Here is a 12,791-nt window from a genome sequence, read left to right as displayed (position 1 = left end):
ACAATTTTTTATTAGTTAATTGTTGCTTATATTAAGCCATCTTGGAATATACCCTTCACTCAAAAGGTCGTATAAGCAGTCTCAAACTTAGAAGAGTCACTCTTCTGGCCCTGTTTACCTACCCTCAACTCCAGAAGCCTCTCTGCTGCTCTCATGGAAGCAGTCATGAATACAGAGAAGCTCTGAGAGAGATAGGCTCATAAGTGAAGAGGCAAGACTTCCTCTTTCTCAAAAGGAGAAAGAACTTAGAGGTAATTATTCCCAAGTGAAAATATTAAATCAGGGCTGCTGATATAACGACCCACTCCCCTAAAACATTCTTTCATTATCTAACTTTATTCACTTTCCTGTGCTACCTGCTGGATATTTTACCGAGCAATTAATTTTTGTTAACAACCGTCTTTTAAAAATAACAATAACGTTGCACCAGCAGAAATGATTTTAGCATAACTTAGTTCGTTCTGATACTTAGGAGAGAGAAGCTATACGACAGAAATGAGGAGTTTAGGAAGAAGGGGTAATGAATTTTGGAATACTAAGGAACATGGAAGATCTGCGGGGGGGGGATCACAGAAGGAGGGGTGTCATCTGAAGGGAGGGGCACTATTGTATAGAAAAGGGGTACACAAAGGGATTTGGGGAATCCCAAAGATAAAATTCACTAATTTCAAAATATTGCCAACGGTCAGCCCGGTACCTAGAAAAGAGACAGGAAGGATCATTGTTCCTACACTATATGGTACATGATTGCTCCCAGAGTCCAGACTCATACTATTAATAAAACAGGTCATGTGAAATGTACATTAAGTCAGATTTGAAAAGGGGGAGCTACCCTGGGAACCTAACCTCCCTACATAACATGTTCCCAAAGAAACAATGTTTTCAGAGATATAAAAAAAGAAAAATGTCTTACAAACACTTTTTGGAATACAGCGTGTTCCTAGTGTCCACAGTGCTAAAGAATACTCACAAAGCAAAACTAAAAATGTAGAAGAGATCAAGGAAAGTTACCATTTGCAAGAAAGCAGTGGTTGTCATTAAATCACTGTGTCATCTTGATATGCTACAGCAATGTGTCAACCTTTGCTAACCTTTGATGCTTTAGATAAAAATCTCTCGCACTCAAGGGACTTGGATACACCTCTGCCAAGGGATTCTTTGTTCAGTGCCTCCTCCGGGGTTAGGTTAAGGTGACGATATGCTATTTTCTGTCTATTCCTGCTAGTCACAATTTTGTAGATTTTTTTTTCAGCTTGCATTAGGAAAGCAGGCAGGTTTTTTAATATGCTTTTTCAGTCAAAACACATAGATCCAGGACATTTTTATATGCTCCTCTCAGAGTCATCCTCTCCTCTAACACAGTAGGGAGGGTCTCTGCTCCCTAACAAGCTATACCTCAGTACCTAGCAACGATGTCCCACAATCACCTAAAGTTACTGTGTCCAAAACCAAACTCCTCTTCCCACCTACTTCCCTCTCTCCCTACTCCACCATGCCTGTTCTTCCTTCTCCCTTCCAGATCCAACCACAATTCAGTCAGTCACCAAGGTTGGCAGCTTCTACATAATTAAACTTCCTCCTTTTCTCCACCAGTCTTACCACTGTCCTAGTTCAGCAGTTCATTTCTTATCTCTACTATTGTAATAAATTCTCTGGTCTCCCAGCCTCCAATTTCACCTCTTTCCAATCATTTTTCCTCACTACTTTTTAACTTTTGGATTCAGAGTCAAAAACTCAAATGCATACAGATTCTAAGCAGGGGATATAACTGGGTGATGCAGCTCAACTGTAGGAAAGTAAATGTCACCTAATACTAGACCCCAGGATGAAATGCGGTTAAGGGTGGACTGTGGTTAATCTGGGAATACCTAGCCCATTCAAATGGGTACAGTGGACTGCTGACAGTCACATGGGAACATGGGTTCAGTATTATAAAATTACACTGATGTTTCAAGGGAAGCCAGAAATTTGGATTTAAATGTGTAAAATCCCAATTTTTAAGAGCTGGCAAACAAATCAAATTTTCAAAACCATACTGCCAAGACTGCAAGCCAAACTAAACAAATCTGTGGGCCGGATGTGACTTGCAGGGCTGCCATTTTGCAAACTGTGCATGAGATTATTGGTTCTCCAACTTTAGGGTACAGAATCATCTGGGCAGCTTATCAGTGCAGATTCGCAGGGCCCACACCAAAAGGATTCTCATTCGGTTGGTTCACTGGGGCTCCAGAATCTATGTTTTTTAGCAAGCTTTTCTGGTGGCCTTCAGGCAAGTGGTCCTAAAATCACTTTTTTCACAAATCTGTATGAAAGGGAATCTAGAGGATTAGAGGGAATGAGAAGAATAGAAGAATGGAAACTGTATTTCTAATGCATTTAAAAGACTTTAAATATTCTCATTTGCTGTCCCAGGGAAATACAACTTAGCATCATACTTGTTTCAACTTTGAACAATAGTGCTCATTCATAAACACATTTTCAAGTAACATATGAAACCAGTTAGACTTATCAAGAAATTACTTTTTTCAATGTACTGGGCATCTCTCATTAATAGTATGGCAATGGTTATAATTAGCATTAAAATATAAAGTGGTCTTCTAAAAAAATCAGGAACATTTTGTTTACTAAAAAAAATCAACTTTAAAAGTTTTATTTGGTTTTTATTATAACTTTTTTTTTTTTTTTTGGCTGCACCGCGCGGCATGCGGGATCTGTTTTGAATTCTGAATGCATTTTCCCCATGAGGAATGTGGGGGGAGGGAGGAAGAAGTACCTAGTGAGTCAGTTCCTAGTGTATTTCAACCCAAATTATTAATCTTTCCTGTCTCTAAATCCCAGTCATTCATATGGCACTAATCAAATACTGACATGTATACAAGTCATATTCTCCTTACAATATTGTAAGACCCTTGATGACAAGCACCTATATTTCACAACTCTATGTCCTTCAGCATTAAATAGAATATTAGGAAACGGAACTGTACTACAATATTTATCAAATAAGGGAAAAATGTCTAAGGGAAAATGCATCCCCCACTATTAGGCAAGGAGTGGGGAGGGGCAAGTAGCAAAGGAAGAAGTTCAGGCCTCTCATCAGCCCCTACATTTAGGCAATAAAGTCAGATGGTAGGGCAAGTGGGAGAGAGACTTGAGAAGTAAATTGTTTCCAGTGCCACCACATTTATGGAGGTCACTGAGAAAGAAAGAAAACAGAGACTTATTCCTACTCAGGATTGGGTCACCAAGTCCCAAGGCAGCATCACTGGGAAGGAGAGGCAAAAAGCCAGGCAATATTTTTGGCTCTCACGTACCAGGGGAGACCCTGCTCAAGCGCCTTTCATACGGCCATGTATTTATAACTCAGAGAATTCTTGTCCTCAGCTTTGGTAGTAATACTCTTCGCACTTCGAGGCTCAAAAGGGATTCTGCAAGAACTACAAATCTCTCATGAGAAAGTTGTCTAGCAAAGGATGATTCATGTCCTACAGACCGATGTCTTTTTAGAATAATTTTGTAATGCAACAAGGAGCTTGAAAAATTTCCCAGCCTATACCTTGCAAAATAATGTCCTGTTTCTATAGCTACAAACCACTGCACAAAAAATAATCATTTGCTTTCAGTAAAACAAATGCTAGGTAACATCTCTAAACTCAAGAAAGAGAAAATAACCACAAAACATTCCATTTTGGCCTAAGTATCGATAGCTTTACCCTCAACTAAATGAAAACACTGAATAACAGTTACGTATATAACAGAAAGAGAGTTTACTTTTACTTTTAAGGGAGCAGCTAAACCTCAAAACCCTATACATATTTTTTCAATTTTATGTTCAAATCAACATAATAATAAAAACAATGATAATAGATACTATTTCAGTCACATGTTACAAAACCAGTTTTGTGCAGAAACTAGATTTGAACACAGATTAACACATACTTTGATATCCTGGATATGTGAAATCCTTTGCATATGGACAAATTTCTATCCCTCTGGTTCTTATCTCAAATTCATTTGGGCCTCTGCAGTAATAAAAGCTTTAAAAGCTGTAGTAATAAAACTAAGTTGACAGTGTCTTTTAATACAAAGCTCACCTGTTTAAGTGAATTATCCTAAGTAGGGGACTTGAGTTCAAATTATAGCCCTTAGACGACTTTGCCATAGTTGGGAGCAATGCATCTCTTCTTACACTGTCCTAGGAGATTCATACGTGAAAATGGAAATAAACAACCAAATCATGACAACACTTCAGTGAGGGTAATTTTACCTAGTTTTGTGCATCATAAATCTTGCAGCTTCTCTGAGATTATTCTGGGGACTGTAATTCAGCCCAGAACAGAACACATCAGTCTGACAGCAGCAGCGTTGTATGTAAGCTACCTGACCTTTACAGCAATATCAATTTGCAAAAAACAAAACAAAAACAAACAAAAACTAAAAAGCAAATAAAAAACAAAACACTGTATACTTAGAGGCACTGATCTACAGAAGAAGGTGGGAGCGAGGGCCAATTAGGTCGCTACAAAACTGTAAGTTATCAAAGTGCCCTATTTACAGTACATGTTTAATTTCACTAGTTCAAAGCTGTCAAATAAAAGCATGCCAGAAGGTATCAGAATTAATAGATGCCTTTCTATTTACACTACAAACAGGCCAATTACCACAGAGTCTTGACAAAAGATTTTAGACTTTGTGATACTTTGAATTATAAAAAGTCTAAAGGAAGGTCTGATTGTAAGGCCTATCACCTCACTCCCCTGCTTAGATACTCTTCCAGGGTTACAGAATGGGGTCCAAACTGTTTAGAGAAGCATCTGGCCTCACCGTGATGGAGCGGCTCTCTCCCTGCCCACCACTCTCACTTGTACAACTGGGTCTCCCTGGCCTAAAACTCTTAAGGCCTCAAACTTGCCCAAACTCCTTAGCCTCCTGGCAGTGGTGCATACTGTTCTCACTACAGGGAATGCCCCTCTCCACTCTCCACCATTGTTTGTTTAAGAAGGACTCACTGTACTTTAAGACTCTCTTCTATTGCCAATCTTTCCATGAAGTCGGCACTACATTTGCAGCGCGTTTTGCCTGTGCAGTAGCAGTTACCACATTCCCCCCGCAACCCCGCCACCCTAGGTCTGTGCTCCTAGCAGGCCAGGACTATTGATTTTAGTACCTTAATAATGCTTAGCACAGTCCTGGGGTGGGTTTCTCTGAAACACTTATTAAATTAGATTAAGCCTTGAACAAGACTTTCAGAGCTAGAACTTTTCCACCTGAGTAGCCTGCCCAAATCCTCAGTGGCAAAACGAACCATATTCAGCTCTAAATTAGATGTCTGTGGACAACTCCCAGCCAGCTCCTCAAGCTCTATTCTTTCTCAGCTAACTTAGTCTAACAATGAGGAAATGTGATAAGATACATTTATTAGACTCTTAGTAAGGTTTGTGATAGGAGGAAAAATAAAATATAAAAATACGAAGTTGATTTTCATAAAGTAGAAAAATATTATAGTTCATTTCTAAATTTTAAATATAATCTGTTACTTCTGAGAAGGCAGCATGTTATCATAAAAGAGTGTGTATTTTGGAATCAGAATTAACCTCTCTGAGACTCATTTTCCTTCTTTGTAAAATGTGGGAAATAACTACACTTCCCATATACATTTAGGATAAAAATTAAGTCAGGTGGTAATATAAAGCTCCCAAAACAATGCCTGGAGCGCTGTAGGTGCTCAGTGACTGTTAGTTCCCTCTCTCCACCTCACTTACGAGTTGGTGAAAATATGCTTCATATGATCATCCATATTGGGTTACAAAGCAAGTTGTCACAGCCTTCCTTCCCTCCCAGATCTTGACATTTTCAAATCAACGACTCTTAAAAACAAAAACCTGCTTTTCCATAACTCTAAACGGCTGTACATGATGATCCCTCTATTGAGAATGTCCTCCCTTTTAAACTTACCAAACTATTCTTCATTCTCCAGCACTCAGACTCCAGTATGGCCTCTGCAAAGTCTCTCCCCTCCCTGCCAGGCTCAGTATGTGACATTCCCAAGAGCACTATGCCCACACCTGTGTATCATAGGACTTACTACTTGAGACTTACCTGTCCCTCTTTTCTCGCTATGCCACAGGCTCCTCAAGAGTAAGACCTATGTGTAGTTGTGTTTATCCCCTCAGTATGGTGCCTCGTACGTAATGAGGATTTGATGTGTGGAATGATCATACACCGTAACATCCATTTATAATGAGCACAACCGTGAACATGGCCACGTGTGTAGCAGAAAGAACTGGTTCTCTATAGGAAATTGCAAGTTGAAGGGGAAGAAGTTGACCATAACACTTTCAATCAGGCAGTTAAGAATTTATGAAAAAATGGAAGGAAAGTACGTAGATTCACTGTGAAGAGAAAAAAAGGATAAGAGGTCATTTCAGGCAGATGGACCAACACAGCTAATGGCTTCACTTAAATAAATGTGCAAACATAAAAAGGAAGATAAGAAGATAAAACTAGGTAACTTAACAGTAACCCTAAATATGAACATAAGCCTGGTCCTGATGAGTTGGGTGAGAAGTAGTCACTGACTTTCACTGGTGAAAAAGGGAAGTTAACCTTGATCCCAAATGGAACAGAAACCGTAAAGGTCAGTCAGTGACTAATATTATAGTAATACAGTCTGGTGATAAGTGAGGCAAGAGTAAACTTCATTGTGAATAAGTAAGCTTAATAAATACCGTGTGTGTGTGTGTGTGTGTGTGTGTGTGTGTGTGTGTGTGTGTATGTGTGTGTGTGTGTGTCTGCCTGTCTGTTAAAGGGGTAGGGGTGTCAAGTTAATTTTACTTTCCCTGAAAAGAGGAAGAATATTAAAACCACTGCCATAAAGTATTTCAGGTTTCAGATGGGTCTCAGATAAATGAATCAACAACTATATGCTGTTTTTAGTAGCAGCGCACCATAGTTAAGAGATGTCTTCCAGCACACAATGACTTAGTATTGAACTAAGAGTCAGAGTAACTAGAAAGGCTTGGCATCAACTGTATTCAGGTAGCACTGGAAGGGGCATATGATTGCCTGCAACTGGACGTGGAAAAGAGCAGAAAATTTTTTGAGGTGGGAGGCAAGGAAAGCTGTTACATTTGGTAGTCAACCGATTCAGAGGCAGAAGCTGCCAGAGAAGACTGGACCACGGAATCTAAAATCCGTATAGATGATGACTTAAAAGTGACCAGTGTTGGGGCTTCCCTGGTGGCGCAGTGGTTGAGAGTCCGCCTGCCGATGCAGGGGACACGGGTTCGTGCCCCGGTCCGGGAAGATCCCACATGCCACGGAGCGGCTGGGCCTGTGAGCCATGGCCGCTGAGCTTGCACGTCCGGAGCCTGTGCTCCGCAATGGGAGAGGCCACAACAGTGAGAGGCCCGCATACCGCAAAAAAAAAAAAAAGTGACCAGTGTCAAAAGTTGTTGACGTATCAAGGAATCAGCAGATGGAAAAACAGCCTTTTAAATGCATTAGGATGAGTATTTTTCTTAGAGGTCAGAAATGAGATAAACGGTAAGAGGCATCGTTTACAGCTACTAAGTTATAAACACTCCTGCCCAGCAGATATCCAGTAATGGAAAGGAAAGAAATGAAAATAAAATTGGTGGGAGTCAATGAAATAAACGATGCTTCCTTGAAGACATCTTCCTTGAAGATCTGGCCCTGTCTCAATACAGAGGAAAGGACAGAATGAAGAGTAAAGAATGGCTAAGGAGCCACAAGCATTTTTCAGGCTAGGTAAACAAAAAGTCATAGGTTCCACAGCGGGGTTTCTCAACCTTGGCACTACTGGCATTTTGGGTGGGATAATTCTTTGTCATGGGGGGCTGTCTTGCACACTACAGAATGTTCAGCAGCATCCCTGGCCTCTATTCACTAGATACCAGTAGCATCCTCCTCCCCTATTTGTGACAATCAAAAATGTCTGGACATTTGACAATCAAAAATTACCAAGTGTCCCCTGGGGGGTAAAACTGTACCTCACTGAGAACCACCGGTGTAAAGAAAAAGAACCTACTTTGGGGGACAGAGGAATGCTACATCCTTCCTTAAATATTTGTCCAAAATACAAAGCTCTTTGTGTTAGATGAGGTCAAAAACCAAAGAAGGACATCAGCAACCACTACCATATTTGGAGGAAACATGAATTTGTAAGAAGAGATAGGAGGGATATTTGAAAAACAAAAATTTTTTAAATACTCAGTCTGCTTAATTATCTGCTGTCCCAGTTCTGTTTATATCATCATGTGAGCTTAAGACAGCCTTTACCTCCTAGTTCATACATAGTTGTATGAAAAGAATGGTACATAGTTCTATGGTACATACTGATGGTACATAGTTCCATGAAAAGAACCAACCTAGAAATTTCAGCTCATTAAGATTAGTGATCATAAGTGTGAAATAGCCTGATTCCAGGCATATACTGGTGTATTCATAATCTATTTTACTCATCACAGTTTGTTTGAAGGTTCCCTTTTCCTTCGGGGAGGAATGATGGTTAAGGCTGAGGAACTAGACCACAAATCACATTACGAACTTCCATATCACTTGGCACCTAAGCCCATAGTTTAGGACGCTATTACTTGTCAACATGTTAACACAAAAATAGTTTGTCACAACACTTTGAGCAGCCTAATTAAAAAAGATAGCACTTGGCTGAATATGCCACACGTTTTTAGCAGCCAATCTTTAGGCAAAGCAGGAAGGAGAAGGAAGCAGCAGGAGAAGGTAGGTGGTTCTTGGCACTACCCTCAACAAGGAACAATGCATGTCGTGTACTTGTATAATAGGAGATAGCATTAGCTTTTCCAAAGCAGTTTTACTTCACACAGAATTTCACAAACAGAAGGAGAGTGGGGAAGGGAGGAGAGATAGAAACTACAAGATGAAGCAGGCAGGATGGCTTGCAAAGTAACCAGTTCAGAAGCTACGCTCTTCATGGCTAACAAAAAACAGACCAAAAAAAAAAAAAGAGAGAGAGAGAGAGACAGAATCATATGGAATATGCAACAGTAGTAAAGTACAGGAGGGCTTATGTTGAACATGACATTATTTGATAGAAGCCAGACTGGTATTTTTAAGAATTACATGCGTGCATCCTTAAAATCCACAGCCTCATCACTTTCATTCTCATGGCTCTTTTCTAATAAGTAAGTGGTCACATATCTGACCCACTATTTCATGGCAGTGATTCAAAGAATCTTAACTTTTGATTACCAGTGGCACTAAAATGAATGGGCCCTGACCTCTCCCTTCCAAATTAGACATAAGCATAATGCAAATCTAGAGCAAGTCCAACCATCACCAGTCTAGAGAACCATTAGGTCTTCAGGTCACTTTACAGCTACTCTGAAGTTTACGGTCTTAGGCAATATATGCAAACACTTGGTTAAAAACATGGATTTTTATAGGCACACTGGTCTTGAATTCCAAATTCACCACTACATATCCTCGGGCAAGTTACTAATTGGCTCTGAGCCTTTTCTCCACACCTACAAAATAAATGTTGTAGCACATTAAAAGGATTATACACCATGATCAAGTGGGGTTTATTCCAGGAATGCAAGGATTCTTCAATATATGCAAATCAATAAATGTGATACACCATATTAACAAATTGAAGGAGAAAAACCATATGATCATCTCAATAGATGCAGAGAAAGCGTTTGACAAAATTCAACACCCATTTACAATAAAAACCCTGCAGAAAGTAGGAACAGAGGGAACTTTCCTCAACATAATAAAGGCCATATATGACAAACCCACAGCCAACAGCATCCTCAATGGTGAAAAACTGAAAGCATTTCCACTAAGGTCAGGAACAAGACAAGGTTGCCCACTCTCACCACTCTTATTCAACACAGTTTTGGAAGTTTTAGCCACAGCAATCAGAGAAGTAAAGGAAATAAAAGGAATCCAAAGAGGAAAAGAAGAAGTAAAGCTGTCACTGTTTACATAGAGAATCCTAAAGATGCTACCAGAAAACTACTAGAGCCAATCAAGGAATCTGGTAAAGTAGCAGGATACAAAATTAATGCACAGAAATCTCTGGCATTCCTATACACTAATGATGAAAAATCTGAAAGTGAAATCAAGAAAACACTCCCACTTACCATTGCAACAAAAAGAATAAAATCTCTAGGAATAAACCTACCTGAGGAGACAAAAGACCTGTATGCAGAAAATTATAAGACACTGATGAAAGAAATTAAAGATGATACAAATAGATGGAGAGATATACCATGTTCTTGGATGGGAAGAATCAACATTGTGAAAATGACTCTACTACCCAAAGCAATCTACAGATTCAATGCAATCGCTATCAAACTACCACTGGCATTTTTCACAGAACTAGAACAAAAAATTTCACAATTTGTACGGAAACACAAAAGACCCGGATAGCCAAAGCAATCTTGAGAACGAAAAACGGAGCTGGAGGAATCAGGCTCCCTGACTTCAGACTACACTACAAAGCTACAGTAATCAAGACAGTATGGTACTGGCACAAAAACAGAAACATAGATCAATGGAACAGGATAGAAAGCCCAGGGATAAACCCACACACATATGGTCACCTTATCTTTGATAAAGGAGGCAGGAATGTACAGTGCAGAAAGGACAGCCTCTTCATTAAGTGGTGCTGGGAAAACTGGACAGGTACATGTAAAAGTATGAGATTAGATCACTCCCTAACACCATACACAAAAATAAGCTCAAAATGCATTAAAGACCTAAATGTAAGGCCAGAAACTATCAAACTCTTAGAGGAAAACATAGGCAGAACACTCTATGACATAAATCACAGCAAGATCCTTTCTGACCCACCTCCTAGAGAAATGGAAATAAAAACAAAAATAAACAAATGGGACCTAATGAAACTTAAAAGCTTTTGCACAGCAAAGGAAACCATAAACAAGACCAAAAGACAACCCACAGAATAGGAGAAAATATTTGCAAATGAAGCAACTGACAAAGGATTAATCTCCAAAATTTACAAGCAGCTCATGCAGCTCAATAACAAAAAAACAAACAACCCAATCCAAAAATGGGCAGAAGACCTAAATAGACATTTGTCCAAAGACGATATACAGACTGCCAACAAACACATGAAAGAATGCTCGACATCATTAATCATTAGAGAAATGAAACTCAAAACTACAATGAGATATCATCTCACACCAGTCAGAATGGCCATCATCAACAAATCCAGAAACAATAAATGCTGGAGAGGGTGTGGAGAAAAGGGAACCCTCTTGCACTGTTGGTGGGAATGTAAATCGATACAGCCACTGTGGGGAACAGTATGGAGGTTCCTTAAAAAACTACAAATAGAACTACCATATGACCCAGCAATCCCACTACTGGGCATATACCCTGAGAAAACCATAATTCAAAAAGAGTCATATACCAAAATGTTCATTGCAGCTCTATTTACAATAACCAGGAGATGGAAACAACCTAAGTGTTCACTATCAGATGAATGGATAAAGAAGATGTGGCACATATATATATATATATATATATATATAATGGAATATTACTCAGCCATAAAAAGAAACGAAATTGAGCTATTTGTAATGAGATGGATGGACCTAGAGTCTGTCATACAGAGTGAAGTAAGTCAGAAAGAGAAAGACAAATACCGTATGCTAACACCTATATATGGAATTTAAGAAAAAAAAATGTCACGAAGAACCTAGGAGTAAGACAGGAATAAAGACACAGACCTACTGGAGAACGGACTTGAGGATATGGGGAGGGGGAAGGGTGAGCTGTGACAGGGCGAGAGAGAAGCATGGACATATACACACTAACAAACGTAAGGTAGATAGCTAGTGGGAAGCAGCCGCATAGCACAGGGAGATCAGCTCGGTGCTTTGTGACCGCCTGGAGGGGTGGGATAGGGCGGGTGGGAGGGAGGGAGACGCAAGAGGGAAGAGAGATGGGAACATATGTATATGTATAACTGATTCACTTTGTTATAAAGCAGAAACTAGCACACCACTGTTAAGCAATTATACTCCAATAAAGAGGTAAAAAAAAAAAAACTGTTGTGAGGATCAAATGAATTACTATTGATGGTGGGAGGATATCCGCCATCAATACCCAAGCATCCCTGCACATTCTTGCTGGGTTTGCCAAGGCTGAAAGGCCCGACAACACTTCAGCCAGGCCATTTCCCAAGATTGTGTTTGTAGCAAGTGACCGAGATGATGAGGTACTAATATCAACCCTCCCCAAAGAGCAGGCTTGCTCCTGCTTACCATAAAAGTGGCAAGTCGGGCTTCCCTGGTGGCGCAGTGGTTGAGAGTCTACCTCCCGATGCAGGGGATACGGGTTCATGCCCCGGTCCGGGAGGATCCCACATGCCGCGGAGCGGCTGGGCCCGTTGAGCCATGGCCGCTGAGGCTGTGCGTCCGGAGCCTGCGCTCCGCGACAGGAGAGGCCACAACAGTGAGAGGCCCGCGTAACGCAAAAAAAAAAAGTGGGACGTCCACCAAGCTCAGTGTTCCTCTCCTGCAGTGCAACTGACTGCCTGGGTAGGCATCCGTCCTGGGCTACCTCATGGGACTTAGGACTGTAGTGAACCAGCATGTCATGCTGACATTCTGGTTACTGGTTTTGTAATGAATAAGAAAACATCTTTTGTCGCTGACCCAGGAGTCTCGAGTCCTCTGTAATCATCCGGGAAACAGCAACAGATCGGTAAGCAGGATAAAACTCCAGACCCTGCACGGGTCTTGACAATTATTGGGTTGGCC

General features: G+C 40.4%; 1 protein-coding gene across 1 annotated transcript in view; it reads right to left on the bottom strand.

Annotated features, from left to right (window-relative positions):
• DIAPH2 (diaphanous related formin 2) overlaps positions 1-12,791 on the bottom strand; it is an 888,726-nt gene that overhangs the window by 863,384 nt on the left and 12,551 nt on the right. The gene's annotated exons all lie outside the window — the stretch shown is intronic.

Source organism: Monodon monoceros, unplaced genomic scaffold (genome assembly GCF_005190385.1).
Source record: "Monodon monoceros isolate NGI ecotype Baffin Bay Population unplaced genomic scaffold, NGI_Narwhal_1 Super_Scaffold_22, whole genome shotgun sequence".
Taxonomy (NCBI): Eukaryota; Metazoa; Chordata; class Mammalia; order Artiodactyla; family Monodontidae; genus Monodon; species Monodon monoceros.
The sequence above is the reverse complement of the archived record's forward strand: the minus strand, read 5'-3'. Positions and strand labels throughout refer to the sequence as shown.